This window comes from Stegodyphus dumicola, chromosome 3, assembly GCF_044657685.1.
Source record: "Stegodyphus dumicola isolate Sdum_Otavi_A_Nest chromosome 3, ASM4465768v1".
NCBI classification, from domain to species: Eukaryota; Metazoa; Arthropoda; class Arachnida; order Araneae; family Eresidae; genus Stegodyphus; species Stegodyphus dumicola.
Window position 1 is genome coordinate 173,126,934 of NC_140770.1, and position 25,391 is coordinate 173,152,324.

Consider the following 25,391-nt stretch of genomic DNA (forward strand, 5'->3'; position numbering starts at 1 on the left):
TATTATCATCAAGATATTCTACTTAGATATATTTTTCAGCTTTTCATGCCATTACATTTCCAATGAAATTTGATTCATTGCCAGATAGTTAATTTTTTTTTTTTTTTTTTTTTTTTTTTTTTTTTTCGCATTCGTATGCATTTCGTGTCTTACATATGCTCATTACAACCAAAATTAGAAGTTAAGTGAATACTTCCTGAAATACTGTACATTTCATTCCGGAAAGTATCTTCATTTTGAATCCTCTAATATTTCTTTTTTCTTGCGTTATGTTACCGTGTTTCCATAAACCTTTTGAACACTTTGAAGATTACCACTTTTACATTACTGCCACTGCAAATCATTGAGTTTTCAAATATTTTCCTATTTATCGTTTACAACGCTTCGTAAAGACTTGGGAACCAATTTTTACTAAATAATTATATTATTTGATTTAATAATTGTGTTACACATTTAGAAGATTTAACAACACTACTACCCTGAACCAGAAATTAAGAAAAGAAATGGAATTTTTATCTTAGTATACTATAGGAATAGATTAACTTTCTCTGACTTAGATGTATTCGAATGTAGATAATGGAGACTTTTAGCTCAGCTCATACAGACTTCGAATATTTTCTCTAAGTCACCACGATCACTGACTTGCATTGTCATAGATTTTTCTCTTAAAGACTATTTCTTAAAAGAAGTTTATATACCAATTTCATTAGAAACATGTCTAAAAAATATCTCATCTTCATAAGAAACATCAACGCTTTGATTTGAATTACTAGGAAAACAAGAAACATTGTTTTGTAAACATCGTTTCTCTCTGACTCGAAAGGTTCTATTCTGTCATATTCGAAATGAATAATTAACCGTACATACCTAATATATTGCATTGATGAGTTATATTTTAACTTAACTGCATTACATTTCAAGTGAATGTGTTTATTGCATCTTTTAATAAAATCTTAAAGGCTGAAATGAGTGTTTCATTATCAAATTTGCACTTTCTAACTTCATTCTACTGAAACGAAAACATTCATAACTTATTGCGAAGAAAATGTTTACGTGTTATACTTTTTGATTAATTTTCATACCACAGTATCATCTTTGAAAATTTGTGTCCTAGTCCACTGCTAATATATTACTAATTTTCGTTCTTTCAATACATTTCGTACGTGACAATAAAAACTCAGTTTAGAAAATTTTTTATTTAACAACTTGTATTGCATTGCTGAACAGGAGCCATGCTTTCATTTTTATTACACATCATGCGAATATTTTTAAAAAGGCATTTTTTCCCCTTCTGTTAGCACAATTTTAACCAGCATTTTACTATTACAGAGACTTCTTTAGTAAAATCTCAAGGGTTAAATTTAACGTTTCATTACTAATTCTGAATATATCCTACTTAAAAGTTCATAACCGATTAGCAAAATAATTTATATAGGTACTTCGTTGTGCTCTTGGTTAATTTTTAAATCGTTGTTCATTTATAACACTTGATTTCTAGAGAAGTATCGGAATGATTATTTACTTTCCGCTTTTTCCAAAGAATTTCGTAGACACATATGTTCAGTGTAGAAAATGTTCCTAACTTAAAAGTATTATTACCCAAATAGAAAACATGCAAAATTTTCCTAAAAATTGATGTTGTTTTTTACAAACATGTACTCGAATACTCACATTTAGCTATTTAATGTGGATTTTCCTATATCAGAACGAAAATTTCGAACGAAAATTTTTAAAATAATGTCATATTCCATAAAATTTATGTCTATGTGAGATCATTGTCTTTTCGCAAACGTTTTGAGAGTGTGCTCTAGGTTGTCGTTTAGACATTTCTAAACTGTTTTCTCTTTGCTATTGGAAACTTTTATCTTTGCTGCTTTATCTCTTTGAACATATGCCAATGAATTCCCGATACTTTTTTGGTTTATCTTCAGCTTATGAAATATTAAAATACTTAAAAAATATATTTGTATATCGTTTATGTTGACACTTGTGAAAGATTTTCTGGATGTTTGTTTTTGAGAATGTATTTATTTTATTCACATGAATGAAGCTGATGTTCTCTTAAAATTTTATTATTCAGAGTATTAGTCAATTATGACAGAATGCCGGATTTATTCTTTTTATTCAACATTCATATGAACTTCAGTATTCCAAATATCTCACGTAAATGTAATTTTTCCCATCAGTAATAGGAAGACGAATGGAATAAATGCAGGTTATGCAGATATAAGGTAAAAAATTTGGAAGTAAATGACATTTTTCAGATCTAGGCAATTCAGTTGAATGTGCTAATATTCATCCTATTCGAAGCTTACTTTTTGGAATGAAATAGCATATAAAACGTAAATTTACTAAAATGAGAAATAATAAAGATCAAGTACTCTACAAAATCTGCACGGTAATTATTCAAAATAAGTTATATGGCAGTTTTTCATAAAACGCGGTTCCAGCGAAAGAAACATGCCGGCAATCTCCTGAAACTTTAAAAATAAATACATTCTCAAAAACAAACATCCAGAAAATCTTTCACAAGTGTCAACATAAACGATATACAAATATATTATTTAAGTATTTTAATATTTCATAAGCTGAAGATAAACCAAAAAAGTATCGGGAATTCATTGGCATATGTTCAAAGAGATAAAGCAGCAAAGATAAAATAGTTTCCAATAGCAAAGAGAAAACAGTTTAGAAATGTCTAAACGACAACCTAGAGCACACTCTCAAAACGTTTGCGAAAAGACAATGATCTCACAAAGACATAAATTTTATGGAATATGACATTATTTAAAAATTTTCGTTCGAAATTTTAGTTCTGATATAGGAAAATCCACATTAAATAGCTAAATGTGGGTATTCGAGTACATGTTTGTAAAAAACAATATCAATTTTTACGAAAATTTTGCATGTTTTCTATTTGGGTAATAATACTTTTAAGTTAGGAACATTTTCTATACTGAACATATGTGTCTACGAAATTCTTTGGAAAAAGCGGAAAGTAAATAATCATTTCGATACTTCTCTAGAAATCAAGTGTTATAAATGAACAACGATTTAAAAATTAACCAAGAGCACAACGAAGTACCTATATAAATTATTTTGCTAATCGGTTATGAACTTTTAAGTAGGATATATTCAGAATTAGTAATGAAACGTTAAATTTAACCCTTGAGATTTTACTAAAGAAGTCTCTGTAATAGTAAAATGCTGGTTAAAATTGTGCTAACAGAAGGGGAAAAAATGCCTTTTTAAAAATATTCGCATGATGTGTAATAAAAATGAAAGCATGGCTCCTGTTCAGCAATGCAATACAAGTTGTTAAATAAAAAATTTTCTAAACTGAGTTTTTATTGTCACGTACGAAATGTATTGAAAGAACGAAAATTAGTAATATATTAGCAGTGGACTAGGACACAAATTTTCAAAGATGATACTGTGGTATGAAAATTAATCAAAAAGTATAACACGTAAACATTTTCTTCGCAATAAGTTATGAATGTTTTCGTTTCAGTAGAATGAAGTTAGAAAGTGCAAATTTGATAATGAAACACTCATTTCAGCCTTTAAGATTTTATTAAAAGATGCAATAAACACATTCACTTGAAATGTAATGCAGTTAAGTTAAAATATAACTCATCAATGCAATATATTAGGTATGTACGGTTAATTATTCATTTCGAATATGACAGAATAGAACCTTTCGAGTCAGAGAGAAACGATGTTTACAAAACAATGTTTCTTGTTTTCCTAGTAATTCAAATCAAAGCGTTGATGTTTCTTATGAAGATGAGATATTTTTTAGACATGTTTCTAATGAAATTGGTATATAAACTTCTTTTAAGAAATAGTCTTTAAGAGAAAAATCTATGACAATGCAAGTCAGTGATCGTGGTGACTTAGAGAAAATATTCGAAGTCTGTATGAGCTGAGCTAAAAGTCTCCATTATCTACATTCGAATACATCTAAGTCAGAGAAAGTTAATCTATTCCTATAGTATACTAAGAAAAAACTTTTCTTAATTTCTGGTTCAGCGTAGTAGTATTGTTAAATCTTCTAAATGTGTAACACAATTATTAAATCAAATAATATAATTATTTAGTAAAAATTGGTTGCCAAGTCTTTACGAAGCGTTGTAAACGATAAATAGGAAAATATTTGAAAACTCAATGATTTGTAGTGGCAGTAATGTAAAAGTGGTAATCTTCAAAGTGTTCAAAAGGTTTATGGAAACACGATAACATCATAGTCATCCTCAAATAACTTCCATCGAAACTGAGCACTTTATGCACAAAATTTACTTGGAATGCAAGAAAAAAGAAATATTAGAGGATTCAAAATGAAGATACTTTCCGGAATGAAATGTACAGTATTTCAGGAAGTTATTCACTTAACTTCTAATTTTGGTTGTAATGAGCATATGTAAGACACGAAATGCATTCGGATGCGGGGAAAAAAAAAAAAAAAATTAACTATCTGGCATTGAATCAAGTTTCATTGGAAATGTAATGGCATGAAAAGCAGAAAAATATATCTAAGGAGAATATCTTGATGATAATATCTGAATGTGTGTTTCTTTTTAAGGCGAAAAATGTTCCCTGCAGTTTCCGTTAGGGCTTAAATGAAGCAGTTTGCTTTTCCGAGTTGAAAAAATTTCACTTTAAATTTTTAAGACGAAACATCGCCACTGTTATTTCGTCTGTGGTAAAACCCATGTTCATTTTAAAATGTAAGGGGGAAAAAGTTACACTTTAATTTTAAAAAGACGAAAAAAATTCATTTAGATATTTTTAAGTCGAAAAATTTTCACTTTAATTTTTTTAGGGGGAAAAATCTCCACTTTTATTTTGTCTATGGGAAAACCCATGTTAAATTAAAAATGTAAGAGGGAAAAGTTACACTTTGGTTTTAGAAAGTCGAAAAAAATTCATTTAGATTTTTTTAGGTCGAAAAAGTTTCACTTTAACTTTTTTAGGGAGAAAAACATTTTTTATTGGTTATGGTATACTTCATTCTCGCTCTAACCTTTTTTTTTTCTTTTGAGTTGTAATATTTCTGAACCTGAATCTTCAGAAAATGAAATCATTCTGATTTATCAAATTCCTTCCTGTGTTAAGTGTAGAATATAGTCTTCAAACAGAATATTTTAGTATAAATAAGTGCATTATAGACTAAAATATGATTAAAAATACTTCATTAATTTTCAGGCCCTGAAACTGGTTAAGGTTTTTACCCCTGACTTATCCCATTCGGGACATTTTCAGAAAAAATATTCATTCCTTGTTCATGTTTTCCATATTTAGACATTTTTTCCCCTTCTTATATGTTATATTTCCCTATTGCTCTTTGGCTTGGTAGGAAGATTTTTCATGGATATTGCATACCTCTCCTATACGTCTGCGACTATTCTAATAAATTACATTACCAACTAGTGTAAATAATATCTCTAGATATATAGGTATTCTCTTGAATGTTTGCTTAATATGTAAATTTGTGAAGCATTTCTGTTTGAATACTTGCATTTGAATTTTTCTTTTTAAGATTAATTCACACTAAAATGTATTAAAGGTTCATTTAAGTTACCAATGTTTAACCATAATATGGAGTTTATGTCAATATTATATGTTTTGTATGGTATTTATTCAAAAATGTTTCTCATATCAGTAATGTCAGTTTGAAATGCGTATCTTCAGTTAAAATGAATATATTGAAGTTACGTTGTATTATTATTTGGAAATTCATCTCAATATTCCCTGTTATGTAGGATTTTATTTGCTATGTATCATAACTTAAAAATCATCCTCAAAAAGCTGTAAGAGTTCAGTGTTTGTCAATTTGAAATGCATATCTTAAGTTAGAAGGAATATATTAAAGAGCTTTGAGACTTGTAAAAATAATGATCATACTCTTTGAAAAAAATATTCCGAGCTGAGAAATTTTTATATTCTAAGTAGGGAAAATGATGACAAAGTTTCACTTCCGTGACTGAACATTAATTCCATATCCAGACATCCTTTCGTTTTAGATGTTTTACACAAATATGGCTCTATAGTGAATTTAAAATATTACATTACAATGTGGATATTCTTCTCTGTAGTTAAAAATTCTGTAGCTTGTTAAAAAAATAAGGCTGTGTTAAGTTCAAATATAGCAGTGTTTATGAAGGTCTGCGGTAAATGGTGGGATCACATTAAGAATCCGGTGAAGTTTTCACGTGATAGAAATCAAAATTTAACGTATGTTCGGTAATTTAAATACAATGTGTACAAGAAAATCCAAGATATTTTTGTAAAATATTCCAAAGGGTCAATCTGTGTTTGTAATATATCTGAAACCTACTGCTCAATAAAAAGGAGTGTTCTGAATATATTCATGTAAATGTCTGTAGTGTAAAATAATAAGAAATGAAATGCTGTTGGTACGTATTAAACTTGGGTAGACAATAATAAGAAATTTCATATTGTTTCGTATGTATTTGAACTAAACTGGCTAGAGATGTCCATATATTAGTTCAAGTAGATTTTATGTTGTGAAAATTTACTATTTCTGAATTAGAAGGTTTAATGCAAAGTCAGTAGACCTTTAAAAATTCCGTATAAGTCTGTATTTATTTTTAGGAAAAAAATAAGAATCAGATATATTAACAGGGATATGTTTTAGAAACATGATAAAGCTTAAATGTAAGGCAAAATGTCTAAATGGAAAATAGAAAGTTAAAAATTTACATTTTATGACACATTTCGTGAATCCTTTGAACAAGAATGAGATGTGTAAAAGAGAATTCGCGACGTTTTAGTATAGTGTTTCAAAAAGTTAGTATAATACGTTAGAAGAGAAAGTTTTGTATATCTTAAGTATTAGTAGAGTAAATAAATAAGAAGAAATATAATATGCTAAGTAAGCTATATGGAAGGAACATCGTACTTATTGGTTTAAATTTGCAGAAATTATTATCCATGAAAGCCTCTAGAGGGAAATTATATTCGTGTAAGTTCCAGCTTAAATTTCATAGACAGAGAAATATATATGTAACTTTACGCTTTGAGAAATGGAGGTTTAACATCAATAAGTATTTAAAACATTAAGAAAACATTAAGAGGAAAATAAAAGAAAGAAAAAAGAAATGGGAAAATAAAATTCTTCAAAGAATTAAAAAAGTACTTTTATATAAAAGAAAAATTTAAAATTACCTTTTGAAGTAAAATATAGGAAAAAAGACCGAGTTCGTAAAAAAGAAATAAAAAAGCGTATGAAAATAAGTACAGCTTTTGAAAAACAAATAAAGTGAAAATTGTAAAACATGGAAAGGAAGGATTAAACTGAAGGGCAAAAAACCTTTTGTAAAATAAAAAGAGAAAAAAAAATTAAAATTGTGAAAACATATTACTTTTATAAAATTTATTACTTTTGCAAGCTAAACGCAGGGGGAAAAGAATGTAAAACTTAAAAATGGGGGGGAAAATCTTATGTTTGTATATAAAAAATATGGTGTGAAAATTAGTACATTTAATTTAACAACGAGAAGAAAAGAAAATTACGTAAATTATGTTTGTAAGATAGAGAAATGAGAAATTTAAAATATCTTAACCTAAGATAGAAACAAAATAAATTTAAAGTTATGAATTCTTTCATTATCGAGAATGTACAAAGGTCTGAGCAAGTTGGAACAGAATTGCCTATGTACAATCCATCAGCCTCATGCTGGTTTCCGCTGCACAATATCAGATGAACAAAGAGGATAGATGCTATCAAAATAATAGAGATAAAAGCACGGCTTTGTGTTATCGTCCATGTTTCCCATGCCATAGATAAACACATACATGAAAATTTTTTGGTTAAATCCTACTATACTATGTCAAATAGTATAATCAATTAAAAATAATGGTTAATAACTTGGTCACGAACTACGAGAACCAATCAGAAAGCGCTATGGGTAAGACTACTGCCCTCTAGCGGTGATTGCTGAACTAAATAAAATGTTCTAGAAATTTTAACATGTATCTGCATGTTGCAATCACTTGGTGGAATTTCGTTAATAGATAAGCGCGGACATGAAACCGGATTACAACACAAACAGGATGAAACATGTGGCTGACGTAGCAATAGCAAGATAATCCGAGCTGATAAAGCGTGATGACGTCAGGAACAGGATGCAACGCATCCGTGCTTGAGCGACAGGGTTGATGATGTAGCAACTCCACGTGCTCCTCTGAAAATCCCCCCTGTGAGCTCAGCACCTCATGGCTCCAAAGTGACATTTTCTATCTACTGTTCTACTAGTGCTTTTTTGAGTAGCGTTGTGTATTTTTAATTTAAAGTCTGTATTCACGTGTCTCAGTAAGAAGAACTGGTAAACTGTTTTGGTTTTATTTATAATCATATTTATTCTCTTTGTACCGGGTCTGCAAGACTTCAAGTGAATTATTCATTATAATTTCAAGTTTTTCCCTTTGGTCATCGTATTTTCGGTGTTCAAGTAACAACATTATCTGCGAGCATACAGACATTAATACCTTTAATGCTTTTTAACTTGGTTACCAAATCATTTATATTAATATTAAAGAGGGTGTTGGTGCTAACTACCCCTTATGGTAGACCTAATATGTAATTTGATTGCTTTTTAACTTGGTTACCAAATCATTTATATTAATATTAAAGAGGGTGTTGGTGCTAACTACCCCTTATGGTAGACCTAATATGTAATTTGATTGCTGCGCTTCCCATTTGATCTTCGACCATCTTTGGGATAAAAACTTTTGTACCATTTTTACATTTTCCCTCTAATTCCATAAACGTGAGGTCTTCTCCTCCATATTATGTCATAGGCTCCCTGGAAATCAACAAAGACAGCCAAAGAGCTTCTTCCCGAATTGAAACCGGTTTAAATTTTGTGAACCAACTTTAAAATTGAATTAGTAGTTGACATGCCTTTTCTGAAACCAGTCTGTTGTTCTGGTAGAATCTCGTTTGGCTCCAGGTAAAACCTTAGTCTTAACAGTTTTTCTTTCAAACGTCTTTACTATAATTGGAAGTCTAAAATTGGTCGGTACAATTCTATACCTTCAGGTGGTTTTTTTCTGGCTTTAGAATCGGAATGACCTTTACCTTCTGCCAGTTCATTTGAAGATTTTGTATTCCAGAACTTAAATAAATTATCATTAAAAGGAAATTGTCCCAAATGTGTCATGAATTCTGGGAATATATTTTCTGATCCTGGTTGCTTATCGTTTTGAATGTCTTTAATAGCCTTATTCGATGCCTCCATTGAGAAATCTTCTGTAAAAAATTTGTCTAAGTTCACGATCCTTGATTTAGTACTTCCTTCGTGTTTTCGGTATATCTTTTCGTGCCTCTTTTGTTCTTTACTGAGTGAGTATCGTTCAAGATAGAAGTTTTTGAATATTTAGCAATCTGTCTTGGATCACTGACATCTTTGTTTCCTTTTATGATGGGATGATTAGTTCTTCGTGGTATTTAGTTATTCAGTTTATTCATTATTTTGTAAGCTGTTGCGCCACTTATGGTAAGTAAATTGCCTCAGTTAGTACTTTGTTTGAAAAAGAGTAGCAATGCTTCGGTTTATCGCGAGACTGTGATTAGAACAGTAGTTTTAAAATTAAAAAAAAAAAAGAGTTTGTATTGAAGCGGTTTGTTGCTGTAAAGTATAGCATTGTTCATATACATTCAAACAGTGTAATATTAATTTCTTTTTTAGTTTTGCTTGAGTGGCAACAGCAGTAAAACATTATTAAGTTGGTAGAATAAACTTGTTTGGTTGTGTTTAAATTTTTGAGAGATCATTTAGGTAGAAATAAGTTGATGAATGGACAAAATGGTGTACATGTACTGTCGTATCTAACAGTTGCAAAATAATTGAAATAAAATGTTTATGCCCAAAAAGAAACTTCTTGTCTGTGAATTTCAAGTGAGCCATCTTATTTATCTGATTTATTGTGTACCTTTAGTCTAAAGTAACCGACAGTAAGCCTTATTTCAATCAGTTCTGTAATCTAATTCATTAAGAAACCTATTCGAGGGTTGCCTTTCGGCTTCTAAAACTCTTTTTTTTTTTTTTTTTTTTTTTAATCATTACAGCGCATTCCTTTCGCCATTTGATTACATCTTGTTCGCATTTTCTATTAAGTTTTTCCTGCCACTCTTTTAGCTTCCTTTCTTGCTTGCTATCTAATTTCTCTTTGCTCTTCTAGATCAGTATTCCAAAATTGTTGGGAGTAGGACCTCTTGCCTCTCGGAATGTTCTTTTCGGCGTACTTTTAGATAACAAGGGCCCACCAGCGGCCGAGCGGTAAAGTCGCTGAACACTGGTAGTTCGGTCCGAGGTTCGAATCCCGCGAACGGGCTGGCTGCATGGGCGTTTTCTTGGTTTTCCCCATGTGTAACGTGTATACGAGCCTGTTTCCGTTAGAAAGTCCTCCACAAAAGGCATCCCTCCCCTTAGGCAGATAGCCCTAGTGTGCTTTGCCATAATTAAACACACCAAACACCAAAATTAGATAACAAGAGGTAAAAGCTGATTCTGCTTGTTGAGGTAAAACATCATTCGGAAGAGTGTATACCTGATGTTCCATATGTACCGTGAAGGCCTTCCAATTGGTTTTTTTAACTTCATAATTCTTGCGTTATTTCTTATCTGTTTTAGTTTGGTAGTAAATGTGTTTTTACCACTTCCTGAATCACCAATTACCGTTTTCTTGCTATAGTCAATTAGTTTTGCTGAAACTGTTATTAAATCAGGGTTAGTAGAACTGCCTTAATTGTGAATGAAGGTGTTCGGGTCATCTTTATCATATATACTAACATTGCATTACTATCTACAAAGTCCTCAACAATTTGCCCTACTTGGTTTTGGTAGGTGTATCCCCAGTTAGGGGAAGCAGCATTAAAATAACTGTTGCATCAGGTTCTTCTATTTACAATAAAAGTAATGTAAAATTCCTTACCTGCTGCATCTTCAGTGTTCGCGACGCCAGCCTTCTAATAATCACGTTTTCCGGTAAGAGTTTCTATTAGAATTACCAGGCCATCTTGTCTTTTACTTATTTATTCAAATAAAACACTAATATACACTATTTACAAGGTAGGTGATAATTATTTTAAGACAGTACATTTTAATTGTTTTCTGAGTCTGAAGTTTCGTCTTTACGCTCTTCAGAGCCGTTCCAATCTAGCCTCGTTCTCAGAACTCAATTAGAGAAAAAGAAAAGGAAGAGACGCCAGCCATCTAGTGGCAAGAATGGGACAATAACCAACAATTATAGTATTTCGATGAGATATTAAAATGTCTAAATTTAAGTTTTTGTTGTTTGGTAGACTATATATTCCAAAATTTTTAAAAAGAGTATTCTCATTCCAAACATTTACTCCCACAATTTCCGCAGTATCATGATTGTTCATTGTTTCCGCAGTATCGTGATCATTCAACACCTAAATTGATGATGTGAGTTTATCTCGATCTTCCACTAAAATACCACTTGCAATCTGTCTGCTTTTGAAAAGTTAATGAATAATGAAATTTTTGATATTATAGTACTTTATTTTGTCTTCTGTAGTATTTGCTTCTTGAATCACCAGAACATCGATGTTCTCCTCAACGACTACCCTCTTAATTTCCGAAAACTTAACGAAAAATAATCCTCCAGCATTCCACTACAGAATAGAAAAACGAAATCTTTTTGATTTGTTCGCTTTACTCTGAGCCACCTTAGCCATAGTTCTTACTCATTTAGCACCACCCAGGAGGCACGTGTGTATTAAGGATACCACAGACGCAAGTAACGTAGCTTTAGTACACTTTGTAGTTAACGTTTTTAGTAGTTTGAATTATAACTACTGATTATACTCCGTAATATTGTGAACACTTGTACGAATATCTCTGAGAAGAATTCAAGAATTCTGATATGTTTCTGTTGATAAGAATAAATTTTATTAACTTATTATCGGCCGTGCATTCAATCTATTGCGAACCCATACGCACGCAACAGTATTTTTCTTGCTTTGTGAAAAAACAACGATAGAACCATCAAATTTTGAATAACGTTGTCCTCTCTCCTAATCTGGGCACCTGGAAATCCGAATCTTGAATTTGGAATCTGTTTTATACTTGATATTTTTATGCGTTAATGAACTTTTGATTACGAAACTCAACGATTTTAAAGCGAGCAGAGGCAACACACTATACGGAATAAAATATTTTTATCTCCAGCGCGCAAGACTGTCTATCGGAAATTATAAAGATATGCTGTTTTTAAATATTTTTTCCCTAAAGGGTGTTAATTCAAATGCTATTGAAACATGTATGTATGTGTAAATGAAAAAATTTCCCTTTGGGCGTAATATAAAATCTGAATTCTTTCAGATTTTATTTTTTTACCTTATCTTTTATGATGTGTTCTGTCAAAATGACAGAGCAAAAGTTCAGTATTTACAGTCTTGTCAGTCCAGTTACACCTCTGGAGCTATGAAAGCTAAGTGAAATAATTAAGCTCTGGAGCTAAGTGAAATAATTAAATATATACAGTGGTGGCCAAAATTGTGGACACTTTTGGAAATTTTTATGTTTTTAAACTTTGTATGCTTATAGAAAACGTTACGTTTCACAAAATGCAAACTTGTTTCTATCATTTTAAAGAGAATTTATTTCTGAATTCAATACACAAAATTCAATTATTTGCAATACAAAAAAGTTAAACGATAATAGTTATCGATATACATTAGATAGTGATGATTGCAGTGAGTTATCAGTACTTAGTAGGGTACCCTTTATTTTTGATTACAGCTTCACATCGACGTTTCATTGAGCTGACAAGAGTTTTAAGCTCTTGTTTCGTTATTACATGATGCCAGGAAACAATTATAGCGTCAATTAGTTCCCTTTTATTTAATGGGCGCCTCATTCGGACAAGAGTTTTCAAACGGTGCCACAAATTTTCGATAGGATTGAGGTCAGGACTGGCCATGACAATAATTTAATGCTCTTTGTACGAAACCACTCTTTCGATATTTTGGCCGTGTGGCAAGGAGCAGAATCCTGCTGAAAAATAAACGAAGCATGGTTGGGAAAGAGATCTCTGATGGAAGGTAGAAGTTTTGGTTCTAGAATAATGTCAATGTATTTTCTGGAATTCTGTATATCATCGATGACATGAAGGCAATACCATCTGCTGACACGCATGACCAAATCATAACACTAACTGGGTTCTTCACAGTTGCTTGAATTAAATCAGGATGTAGCTCTTCTCCTATTCTACGTCTTACATATTTCCGCCCATCACTACTGAATAACGATATCTTAGTTTCATCCCTCCATATAACTTTTGACCACTAATCATCTGTCCAATTAATGTGTTCCTTTGCCAACTGTAGTCTTTCTTTTTTTTTTTTTTTTTTTTTTCGTTGCTGAAAATTAAGATAAGGCTCTTTTCGTGGAATTCTACCTCTCAGTCCAACATCTGTTAATCTTCTCCTGATTGTTCTTTGTTCTAGAACTGAAGAAACACCAGCATCATTCAGATCACTTCTGATGGCCGCATGGCCGCTGATGACATTTTTCTATCTTGGAGACATAGTCTTTTTATTCTTCTGTCATCAATAGGTGTGGTGCACCTTTTTCGGCCTTTTCCTTCTTTGTTTTTCATTGAATTTGTCTCCTGATATCGTAAACAAAACTTTCGGACTCCAGATGTAGTCACTGAACCACCCACCTGTCTTGCAATTTCAGCATAGGAAAGACCATTTTCTTGTAACACAATAATATTACATCTCTTTCTAGGTGTCCAATCTACTCTTTTATTTGATGTCATTGTTCTTGACTAAATATTGCATTTTGCGAAACGTAACATTTTCTATGAGCATACAAAGTTCAAAAACATAAAAATTTCCAAAAGTGTCCACAATTTTGGCCACCACTGTATATACCGGGTGGCCATAATTAAACTGACAGTGCTCACACTGTTCTGTAGCGCGATCTATTTGCGAGAATGACGCCACATTTTGTAGGAAGATTAAACCAGACGGGGGACAAAGAATTCCGCGAAAAAACAAATTAGTTCCAAAAGTCACCGCTAGGGGAATATTTGGCGCTGTGTCATAGAAAATAAAGTGTTAACAAATGCAAATTAATACGGAATAAAATTACCTTTTATTATGCACATTTTCTGATTTAGTTCAAGTGCAATATGGCAACACTTTTAAAAAAGCGATATAAGTCAATGCCTGGGGGAAATTATTTTCATGCAAGATGGAGCCCCTCCACACGTTGCTGTACGGGTGCAACAGATGATACGACAGAAATTCACAATAGAAAGAGTCATTAGCCGCTACTTTCCAAATGCATGGCCACCTCGGTCGCCTGATCTTACCCCATGCGACTTCTGGCTATGGGATTACCTTAAGTCCAAGGTCTATCAAGGAGTGGTCCAGGACCTGGCTACGTTGAAGGATAACATATCACGGACTGTACGGGAGATTCCTGCAGACATGTTACTTTCTGCTGTTGTGCATACTGTGCACAAAATGCAATATGTGGTCCACAACAACGGCAGCCACATTGAACCTCATTTGAATGCAAAATAAAAGGTAATTTCCGTATTGATTTGCATTTGTTAACACTTTATTATCTATTACACAGCACCAAATATTCCCCTAGCGGTGACTTTTGGAACTAATTTGTTTTTTCGAGGAATCCTTCGTCCCCCGTCTTGTTTAATCTTCGTACAAAATGTGGCGTCATTCTCGCAAATAGATCGCGCTACAGAACACTGTGAGCACTTTCAGTTTAATTATGGCCACCTGTTATATATATATTAATGCTAGTGATAGTAATATTTTAATCTTCTAATGGCCTTTTTATTTATAACAACAATTTGCTGTGTCTTATGTAAATTTATTAATTAATTTGCTGTGCCTTATATAAATTTATTATATAATTTGCTGTGCCTTATATAAATTTGTTAATTAAATATCATTATACTTTTGATATTTTCAAATTTAATTTTTCTTTCTCATCAGGTTCTACAGTTTTACTGCTAATCAAAAGGCTGGAAATAGGAAATTTTGCAAAACATTATATTTCAGGCATTTAGTGTTTAAAATTATGTATCCTTCTCCTTCCCATAATACATCTAAGTAAGATGACATTTCAAAACCTGTGTTTGTACCCTGTGGCTATAAGTCCCGCATGTAATAAGTTGTTAATATCATTTGATAAATGTATGTTCTTTCCCTGTGCTCCCTATGCAGATACAATATAGTAGAACAACTCACATTTTATGAGAGAATATTTATTTGATTGCATGATTTACGACTCTTATTGAAAGATTATGTATATAACATCTAAGCAAATATGTGTCTATATTATATTATAAAAGTCATACTTTATATGAGTTGCTCATGATTTGATAAAATTGATATTACAAAAACAAATGCTATTTCAGTATTTTCAGTATTTTATTTATAAAATAGACTATTTGTAAAACGTTCTTATATACTTCTCAATCATAACGGTTTTTGTGTTAAAGATATTTGTTGAATATTTTTTAACTATTGATCATTAATTTTTGCTATATGAAAATATTTTGGAATTTTAATATTATTTTTGGTTACATAAAAGCCAAACACTTTATTTTCAAAAATTATGTTAAGTGACTATGTCATGTAAAAATAATATTGTTTTTTATTATGATTTAGAGTTTATGTAAGTTATTTTTGCAGTTGCATCAGTTTAGTTTGAATGATTTTTTAAAAAATATTTATCAGAATAATTATTTCTGGTAATACTTTTGCTATGATGGTGAAAATAATGGAAATTTAACATTTTCTTCATCTGTGATGATTTTTAAAAATTTCGTTGAATGTTTGGCATGTACTTCTTTAATGTATTTTCATTATTTAAACTGCATTTTATATGTATTGCTTGAAATAGAAAAACTGTATTTAATTATATATTTGATTGTAAATTATCCCAATGGTATGAAGGCTCAGCAAAATAAATTAGTTAATGGCCACTTTGATGAAGCAATTTTATTACTTCCATTTATAAGCTCTTCAAATGTGATATTTTCACAATCTTTCAAAAAGAATAATTATCGAAATTGACTTTTTCTGTGGGTGACTGTTTTTTTTTATATAATTGGTTGCTTCATTGTTGGGAGAATAAGATTTCCTGTTGTAACACATCTTTATGTAAATTTAAATTTTTGAAGTTATGTGCAGTGTACAATACAGGAGAAATAATAATAAATAATAGTAATAAAGTTATATAAAAGAGAGACATTCTTATTATAGCTACAACTAACTGTTTTAATAAAAATAAAGAGAAATCAGAAACTGAAAGAAATGTAGGCGTTTTCATCCGCAGAGAACCCGTTGGCGCTTCGGGAAAGAACCCGTTGGCGCCGTTGCATTTTTTACTCGCCAAGCTCGCGGTTCATCCACAATGATCCGCACCGTAAACAGATTCTTTGCCGTAAACTTGATATTTTGTTAACGTGATTTTTAGTGCATGTAAATTCAAGTTAGCAGACAAAACAATATATTAAGCATGTGGTAGTAAAAATTCACAGATAATAAGCATGTAGATGTAAAACTAACCGGTTAAACGTGATATATTCATTTAAAAATATGAATTAGTATTAATGTACTGAAATTAACCGGTTAAACCGCGGCCTTCTCGAAGGTCACGGTTAAACGCGATAAACGAAAAAAAAATTGTCTTAAATTCCAGTTAACACAGAAAACAATATATTCCTTACACCAGCAGTGGTTTGCTAATTTTGATGACCATGGTGATGCATCAAACTATTCTGTCATCTTAGATAATCTATAATATTTTTGATTTCAATTTAATCATCTATTTATGTCACACCTGCCATCCTCTGAAAGGTTATTGTTAGAAAAGCATTAACATTATCTTGTTAAAATTTTACGCCATCAAAATTTATTTATTCTCATAATTTTAGATGACAATAACTAATAATAAAAATAAAAGCATTATTTATTTATTTAAAATGCACATGCACATTTTTGCGGCCTACGGAAACAAATTATTTTAGAGGTTGGAAACCTCATGATTCTGCTCATGGTTCTTAGAGCTGTTAATAATTAAGAACACAACGTGAACAGCCGTGTTATAAATTATGCATTCACCCCTCCCGCTGTATTTTCTTCCTTTCATCCGAGGAGAACCGGCATCTATCTACGAAAATATTTCTATCTATTCATTGTTAAAAAATTCAGAAAAAATAATAATAAATAAGAGAAGAATAATATAAATCTGCAAATGCGAACAACAACAGTGATAATTCAACAAAATGAACGCAAGAGGAATGGTTGCAAACTTCGAACAAGCGAATAGGATAAATCTGCTGGGTTACCAGGTTTGAACTATTATCGCCAAAGTTGGCGATATTTACATTTACCGGGTTCTCTGCGGAAGTGCTTTCGAAATGTACTATAAAATATTTTACGAAAAATTCATATTGACTGCAGAATTAATTATTAAAAATTAAAAACATCCTTGTATTTTCTGGTTTTATTTATTTGTTTATTTTGGTATTACAACTTTATTTAAATATTGGCCTATTTTGCCAAATTCTTAACTAAAAAAAATTAGGATTTAATATTGTCATAATTGCTCATGTTCATAAAAATCATTATCTTCCTAAATAAATTGCAAAATTAAAAAATACTTTAAAAAGTTTTAAAAGCTTATGAGTAGATTTTTAGATTAGTTATTCTTAAATTGAGCTTATAAAAATTTAAATTGCATTAATTATGTTCTGTCTATCTGAATGTATTCTGGTTTCAAGAATTAAAATATATTTCTTGATTTGTTACAGAGTTTATATGCAATGCCGAGGAAATTAATGAAAGTGAAGTAATATTTTCATGCACAGCTTTTAATACACATGTAAGGTAATGATGAAAAAATTAATTTGCTTTTTCTAACATTAAATTAAGGATTAAAATCAAACAGGTCCTTTGTAAAGATTACATCAGCTAGAGTTTTTTTTTTTTTTTTTTTTTTTGAAGTCCTTAATTATGATTTGATATCGGCTTATTAAAAGCATTGTAATTAAGGGATAGTAAATTGGAGTTGTAGCTTTGGTATTAGTCATAACCTGCTATTCTGACAGTGCTAATATTTAAATTGCTTTAGACAACATTGTTTCACTTCTTAAAACTCCTTATCTTTAGATTCGATTGTAATAAAGCTCAAAAGAAATTTTAATAATCAAGTAGACCCATTGAATTGTAAAACTCTGAATTACAGGAATCTTTTTATATTCAGATTATTTTTTTATAAAAATTTTGGGAGCATTTTAAGATTTATAGCAATAGGAGATAAAATATATAGCTTAAGAACTTCAAGAAGGTTTAACCACTTCACTATTTAGCTTGAGACAAACTCATCACTTTGAAAAGTATCATCAAGCGTCAGCAATGGGACACACTCACTGGGAATAAATATGACTTGAATCATTATCCCCAACAGAGACTATAACCATTTCATGTTTTTGATCCCCAGAATGCAGCGAACCCGAAAAGAGGAGATTTGTAGCCTAATTGGTCTGGCTTTCTCCAGAGCCAGTATATATCAGGATCATACAAAACAAAGTTCACTTAAAAAGATAAGAAACAGAAATTCATTTCCAAACCCTTTCAGCCAGTATTGCAGTAGAAATGACTGCTCATTAAAAAGTGTGCCTTTATGGAATAATATTTGTAAATTTTCAGATAAGAGACTAGGAAACACAAAAGACTTTTTACTCCTGGGGGTGACACTATTCAACATCCGTGACTGTAAAAAGTAGCTGGTTTTATAATAGATCTTAACATTGACGAAAGGGAAAAAGGAACATTTTTCTAAAGCCAGTTTCAGATGCAAAAAGTTTTCTTTAAAGGGAAAAAAAAAAAAAAAAAAAAAAAAGCAAATGTTTCAGTTTTTTAGAAGAGCGAATTCTTGAAAAAAGTAGATGTATCATGAATGCATAAAATATATGTTGATACTAGTCTCTTTTGTCATTACCTTAAGACTAACATTATAACACTGATATGTTATAAAAATTAAAAGTTTCCAATAAATGAGCATACAAATACATATAGATTTTACATGACACTAGTAGTAAAAGAAATATAAATACAGTCAAAAGTCGTTAATTCGGACACCCATAATTCGGAATGATCTATAATCCGGACATCAAAACTAAAAACTTTCTGCGCATGCGCCGCGTTGACACATGCGCAGAGGCGTTCACGCGTGCGCGTAAGACCTTTTACGACTGCGCATATGAGTGTGCGCAAGTGCAGAATACGTTTTCGCGCGCGCATTTTATGTATAATGGACGTATAAGCTAAATAATTATCTATTTCAGTTAATGTTGATGATTGCGTTGTTCCTTAATTTTCGAATTGCATCCGGCTTATTATTTTTTGCAGATTGTAAGAGCAATTTTATAAAAGTAAGCTTAAACTTTCGATTATATCAAATAGAATTTCCGATATATATTTGTTAATATGTAAAGGATCTAAAGCGAAAGTATGTTTTGAAATCCGAAATCTGTTTATCAATTTCACGCTGCTCGGCGGCGGGCGCGTAATGAATTGGAAGTTGATTTGTCAGCACTATCCTTATCTTCAGCGCAGATGTTTTTATTTTATTTGGCTTATAATTCCTTACCAAATGTAGTATTTCATCTCGATATGCTTCGTCTTTGATATGATTTAAAACAAGTTCCTCGTCATTATAATTCGCTTCCGATAGCGAAGAAAAGTGACAGAGGTTATTGAAAACAAAAAAAATTTCGATTGACAAATTAGTCGGTATTCTTGACACAGCAATTATAGGACTTGAACGGCGGAACTTTGTAACTGAACAAGAAATTATGTCTGTTTAATAGAATTAAAGAGAAAGTATTATCACATGAAACGAAGCAAAACTTAAACAACTTACATTGAAAGAAATGTTTAATAAAGTAAACAAATAAATATTAAGCTTTTTCTTTTTGCAAATTTTGATACCCTTTAGATCATAATTGTTCTTTATTTCATAAATTACGGTTTCATATTTTTAATTTTATAATTTCTGCATGCCATCTTACGAGATTTAAACTGATGATCTATAATCCGGAAAAATCGATAATCCGGAATCGCCGAAGTCCCGACGAGTCCGGATTAACGACTTTTGACTGTAAATATAAAAATAAGTCATTTCTGTATTAAACATTATGTTTTAATAATTTTGCAGCCACCTTCTATTAGCAGTATGTTGAGCTTGAGTGTTAATAAGTGTTTGCTTATATGACCTGATAATGGTCATCATCTGGACATCAGTCATCATATGTCTATCTGGACATCAGTCATTATATGCTTATCTGGACATCAGTCATCATATGCTTATCTAGACAACAGTTTTGTCTATCTGAACAGTTCATCTATCTAGCAAATAGTTTTGCAGTAAAACTTCTATAGTTCTAAATTATTTTTCTTTAAGTTTAATCACTGCAAACGTTAAATAATGCAATAAGTTTATATGAAATATATATGTAATTATAACTGGAAGAAAAATTAAATTGCTTAAATTATGTACCTTAGATTTTTTTAAAAATAAATATGCAGCTAAGTTTGTTGGCATGTATTTTGAATATGAATGTAATGAATGCTCATTACCATTCAATAGTTTTGACAGTTCAGGAAATGCAACATTAATTTTGTTATATAAAGCAATCGTTACTGATACTCCTTTTACTTACAATTCATTAAGCTTTGTATCTGTAAGTGAAAATTTTTCTTTATTTTTTATAAGCACATAGCATACAAAGTATTTTACAGGTTATTGTTTATGCCATTATTAAGGTTTCTGGTCTACAGTAAGCTACAAAAGCAAAAATTATACACTGAAGAGCCAAAAATATTAAGACCACCTACTGAATAATACATTCCCATGACCTTTGGCCTGCAAAACAGCTGTAACTCACCTTGACATGGATGCCATAAGTTCTTGGTAGATGACTGGAGAGAGGTTGTACCAAATGTCTAAGCAGCGGTCATGCAAAGTCGGGATATTCCGACATGGTGGTGTTTGAGCTTTGAGCTGCCGCTCCATGACATCCCAAATGTGCTCTATCAGGTTAAGATCTAGCGAGGTAGGTGGCTAGGACAGTAACTGGAATTCATCCTCATGCTTCGCAAACTACACCAATACAATTTGACCCTTGTCACATAGGGCACTGTCCTGCTGGAAGATTTCATTTCTTGCTGGGAACACAGACACCATGTAAGGATGCAACTGATCTACAGTTATGTTCATATAGTCTTCAGCTTTCATGGTCTATTATACTAAAACTAAGGGTCCCAGAGCTGCCCATGAGAATGTTTCCCAAAGCATAATACCGCAGTACCAGCCTATGTATGACCTGCTGTACAACAGGGGGAACAACTGTTCGCCTGGAAGACAGCATACCTTGACATGACCATCGATGTGATGCTTGAGAAATCATGAGTCATACGACCAGACAACTTTCTTCCACTAATCCATGGTCCAGTTTCGATGTTCTTAGGCCCACTGTAGGTGTAGTTGACAGTGATGCTTGGTCAACTGAAAACTTGGTTCAGGTTACAGTAAAGTCTGTAATCCGGACATCCATAATCCAGACCTCAAAGCTACTAACTTTATGCGCATGCGTAAACGCATAATGAATTTACACATGTGCGTTTAATGTATAATGGACGGTATAAGCTAGGCTAAAATTATCTAAGGCATTTCAGTTAATGTTGCAGATTGCGCTGTTCCTTAGTCTTCTAATTGGATCCAGCGTATTATTTTTTGCAGACTGTTAGAGCAATTTTATAAAAAGTAAGCTTGAACTTTCGATTATGTCAAAAAGAGTTTCTGATTCTGGAGCTGCCAAAGGATCTACAAAGCGAAAGCATGTTTCGATGTCCATCAAACAAAAAGTGGAATTGCTGCAAAAAATGGATAAAGGCATGAATAAAGTGACAGAGAGGTTAATGAAAACGAAAAAATTTCGAATGACAAGTTAGTCGGTATTCTCGGTACAGCAATTACAGGACTTGAACAGCGGAACTTTGTAACTGAACAAGAAATTATGTCTGTTTATAGAATTAAAGAGAAAGTATTAGCACATAAAATGAAGCAACTTAAACAACTTACACTGAAAGAAATGTTTAATAAAGTAAAACAAAGAAATATTAAGCTTTTCTTTTGTAAATTTTGATACCTTTAGATCATAATTGCTCTTTATTTCATAAATTACGGTTTCATATTTTTAATTTTATAATTTCTGCATGCCATCTTACCAGATTTAAATTGATGATCTATAATCCGGAAAAAAGCCTAATCCGGAATCGCCGAAGTCCCGACGAGTCCGGATTAAAGACTTTGTACTGTATTAAGATACATTAAATTAAAATAATGTAAAGAAAATAGCAATAAGCTACTTAAAGCTCCTCCCCTAAAAAAATGCAATCGAAAAATTGACAACTGTAATTTTACGCACAGCGAATACTGATATTGACTGAATTAAATACGAGGGCTATCCAGAAAGTAGATTACGTTTTGGAATAAAAAATAAACAAAGTATAGGAAACAAATTTTATTATATACAGATGAAAGCCACACTCAAATACTACTTTTCTACATAGTCACCATACAAATTAAGGCATTTATCGTAGCGATGTACGAGCTTGGAAATTCCTTCGTCGAAAAATTCGGCCGCCTGCGCCTTCAACCACTTCGTTACCTCTTCTTGCAGCTGTGCGTCGTCATCAAAACGCTGCATAGCCAGCCACTTCTTCATTGCTGGGAATAGGTGGAAGTCGCTCGGTGCCAGGTCGGGACTGTACGGCGGATGAGGAAACAACTCCCACTTAAAAGATTCAAGAACTTTACGAGTGACATTTGCCGTGTGGGGCCGGGCGTTGTCGTGAATCAACAAGATCTTAGAGCTCAACATTCCTCTGCGCTTGTTTTGAATTGCTCTTCTGAGTTTTTGGAGAGTTTGGCAATACCTTTGAGAGTTTATTGTAGTGCCTCTTTCCAGGAAGTCCACCAAAATTACACCTTTTCTGTCCCAAAAAACAGTCGCCATCATCTTCCTTGCCGACATTGTTTGCATGCATTTCTTGGGTTTTTGGGGAGAACTTGTGTGCCCCCACTGCATTGATTGCAATTTCGTTTCACAGTTCATATGTTTCACCCATGTTTCGTCACCAGTAACGATGCGATCGAGTAAAGAGTCACCATCCTTATGGTAAGCGTCCAAAAAGTTCAACGCTGCAGCCATTCGCTGATTTTTGTGGTCCTCTGTCAAGATTTTTGGAATCCATCTTGCAGAAAACTTGTGGTAACCAAGCTTTTCGCTGATGATTTCGTGCAACAAACTTCGCGAAATTTGTGGAAAACTCAAAGAAAGTTCCGTTATTGTGAAATTTCGATTTTCACGGACTTTAGCATCGACTTTTTCGAGAAGTTCGGCGGTCACTATGCTGGGTCTCCCACTTCGATCTTCGTCGTGAACATTGGTTCGGCCATTTTGAAATCTTATGACCCACTGACGCACTCCACCTTCAGTGATAATGTTGTCCCCATACACTTCACGAAGCTGCCGATAGATTTCTATCGGTTTACAGTTTTTTGCAGTCAGAAACCTTATTACTGAGCGCACCTCGCAGGATTTTCAATTAACGCAGACATTTCAAACCGTCACAGTATCTGAACGGAGCACAGCACGAACCTCTCACTAGCACGGCTAGATGCAGACTGATCTGCGCAACGCTCTGACCCCAAGATGGCCGCGCTAGCCCCGCCCCTAGCGGACACAGACGGAAACGTAATCTACTTCCTGGATGGCCCTCGTATAATATAGTCCAGAACCTACTCGAGGTTCTGTCATATTACTTAGTGAGATAATTGAACAATGCAAATATGTTTAACTGAATAATAAATACGTTTTAATGTTCATATACAGTGGCATTTGAGTTATTTGAATTCTAGTCAATCTGAACTTCGAGTTCAAATTACAAGAGAAAACAAACATGCCAGTGTGAAATTTGAAATCGCCTCTTTCCCCCCGAAGAAAAGTTTGGCATAAAGTTTTTCAGTTTTGAATGCAATCAGACACAGGTCCCTCTCCTTCAGGAACGAAAAATGTTGGCTGTTCCCAGTACACTTAATAAAGCATGCTAATATTAAAATGTTTAAAGGGAAAAACCTATTCAGAGCACACAGCTAAAATATTTTTACTTTGGCAATCACTACATTATAATTATATTGTATTTATTTTATGTTATCAGATCCATATTTATAAATTTTTATCAAGGTATAGTATATTTTTGTGCAGTAACTGTTTTTTAATAAACAAATTTACAGTATTTTAATAGAAGCTTACAAATTGAAACATTAAAAATACAGTAAAAACTTTCAAAAATAATAATAATTATATTTTTCACCTCTATTAATCCTAGAATATTAACGATCCAATTAAATTATTTTTACTCAACCTTCCTTTTAAGAAGCAACACATCCATATAATTAACATATAAAAACATCTAGCATATTTAAATAATTTATTGCTAATACAAGGCTGTTATTAAATATGGAGAAAGACACAAAGGCTATTTCTCTAAGAAGAAGGGATGCCTTTGAGGTGGACTGTCTAAGGGAAACGGGAATGTATTCACATTGTAAATGGGGAAAACAGCCATCCACACACCTGTTAACATGAGATAGAGCTCCCAGCATTCAGCTCTCTTAACCACTTGGCCACTGGTGAGGCCTATTAATGAAAGATATTTCTTCTGTATTTTTATTTGGAATGATTGATAATGTATAGATTTTCTGAAAAATTTAGACTGTTTAAATAAATGGAGGAGGCTCTTCAAGGGAGAAAATATAAGATCTTTCCTTGTTGAAAATCCTAGAAAGATTTCCAAACTGGAAACTTTACTACAATTGCATTCATATTTAAATAAACATGCTAGTATCAAATGCATGTTAACAAATGTTTTTATGAATATTTGATGAATGAACTCACTAGTTTATGATCAAAATTTTCAAATAACAGTACGCCTGCTTGCTCGTTGCTGAAATCAGAAAATTTAAAACTCTTCGACTGAGGAAAATCTCACACAGCCAGCCCTAAGACTGCTAGAAACAGAATCTGAGGTGAACTATCAGTTTTTCAATAGCTTTGGCAGCTGGTACAAAAATTGAAAACTTTAATACCACCACTACAATTTACAATGATTATTTTTCAATTTCTCAGTAAAAATATTAATATATATTGCTATTTGCACTACCTATTGTCTATTTGTATTAAATATACACACATGAAAAATATTACACTAAAAATTGCTT

General features: G+C 32.1%; 1 protein-coding gene across 1 annotated transcript in view; it reads left to right on the plus strand.

The window, feature by feature from the left end:
- Window positions 1–17,536, plus strand: part of Lrr47 (Leucine-rich repeat 47) — a 129,775-nt gene extending 112,239 nt beyond the window's left edge. Inside the window, exon 10 of the mRNA XM_085813623.1 lies at window positions 15,026–17,536. The gene's annotated coding sequence lies outside the window, so the exon portion shown is untranslated. The remainder of the gene's footprint in view (window positions 1–15,025) is intronic.
- The last annotated feature ends 7,855 nt before the right edge of the window (window positions 17,537–25,391 follow it).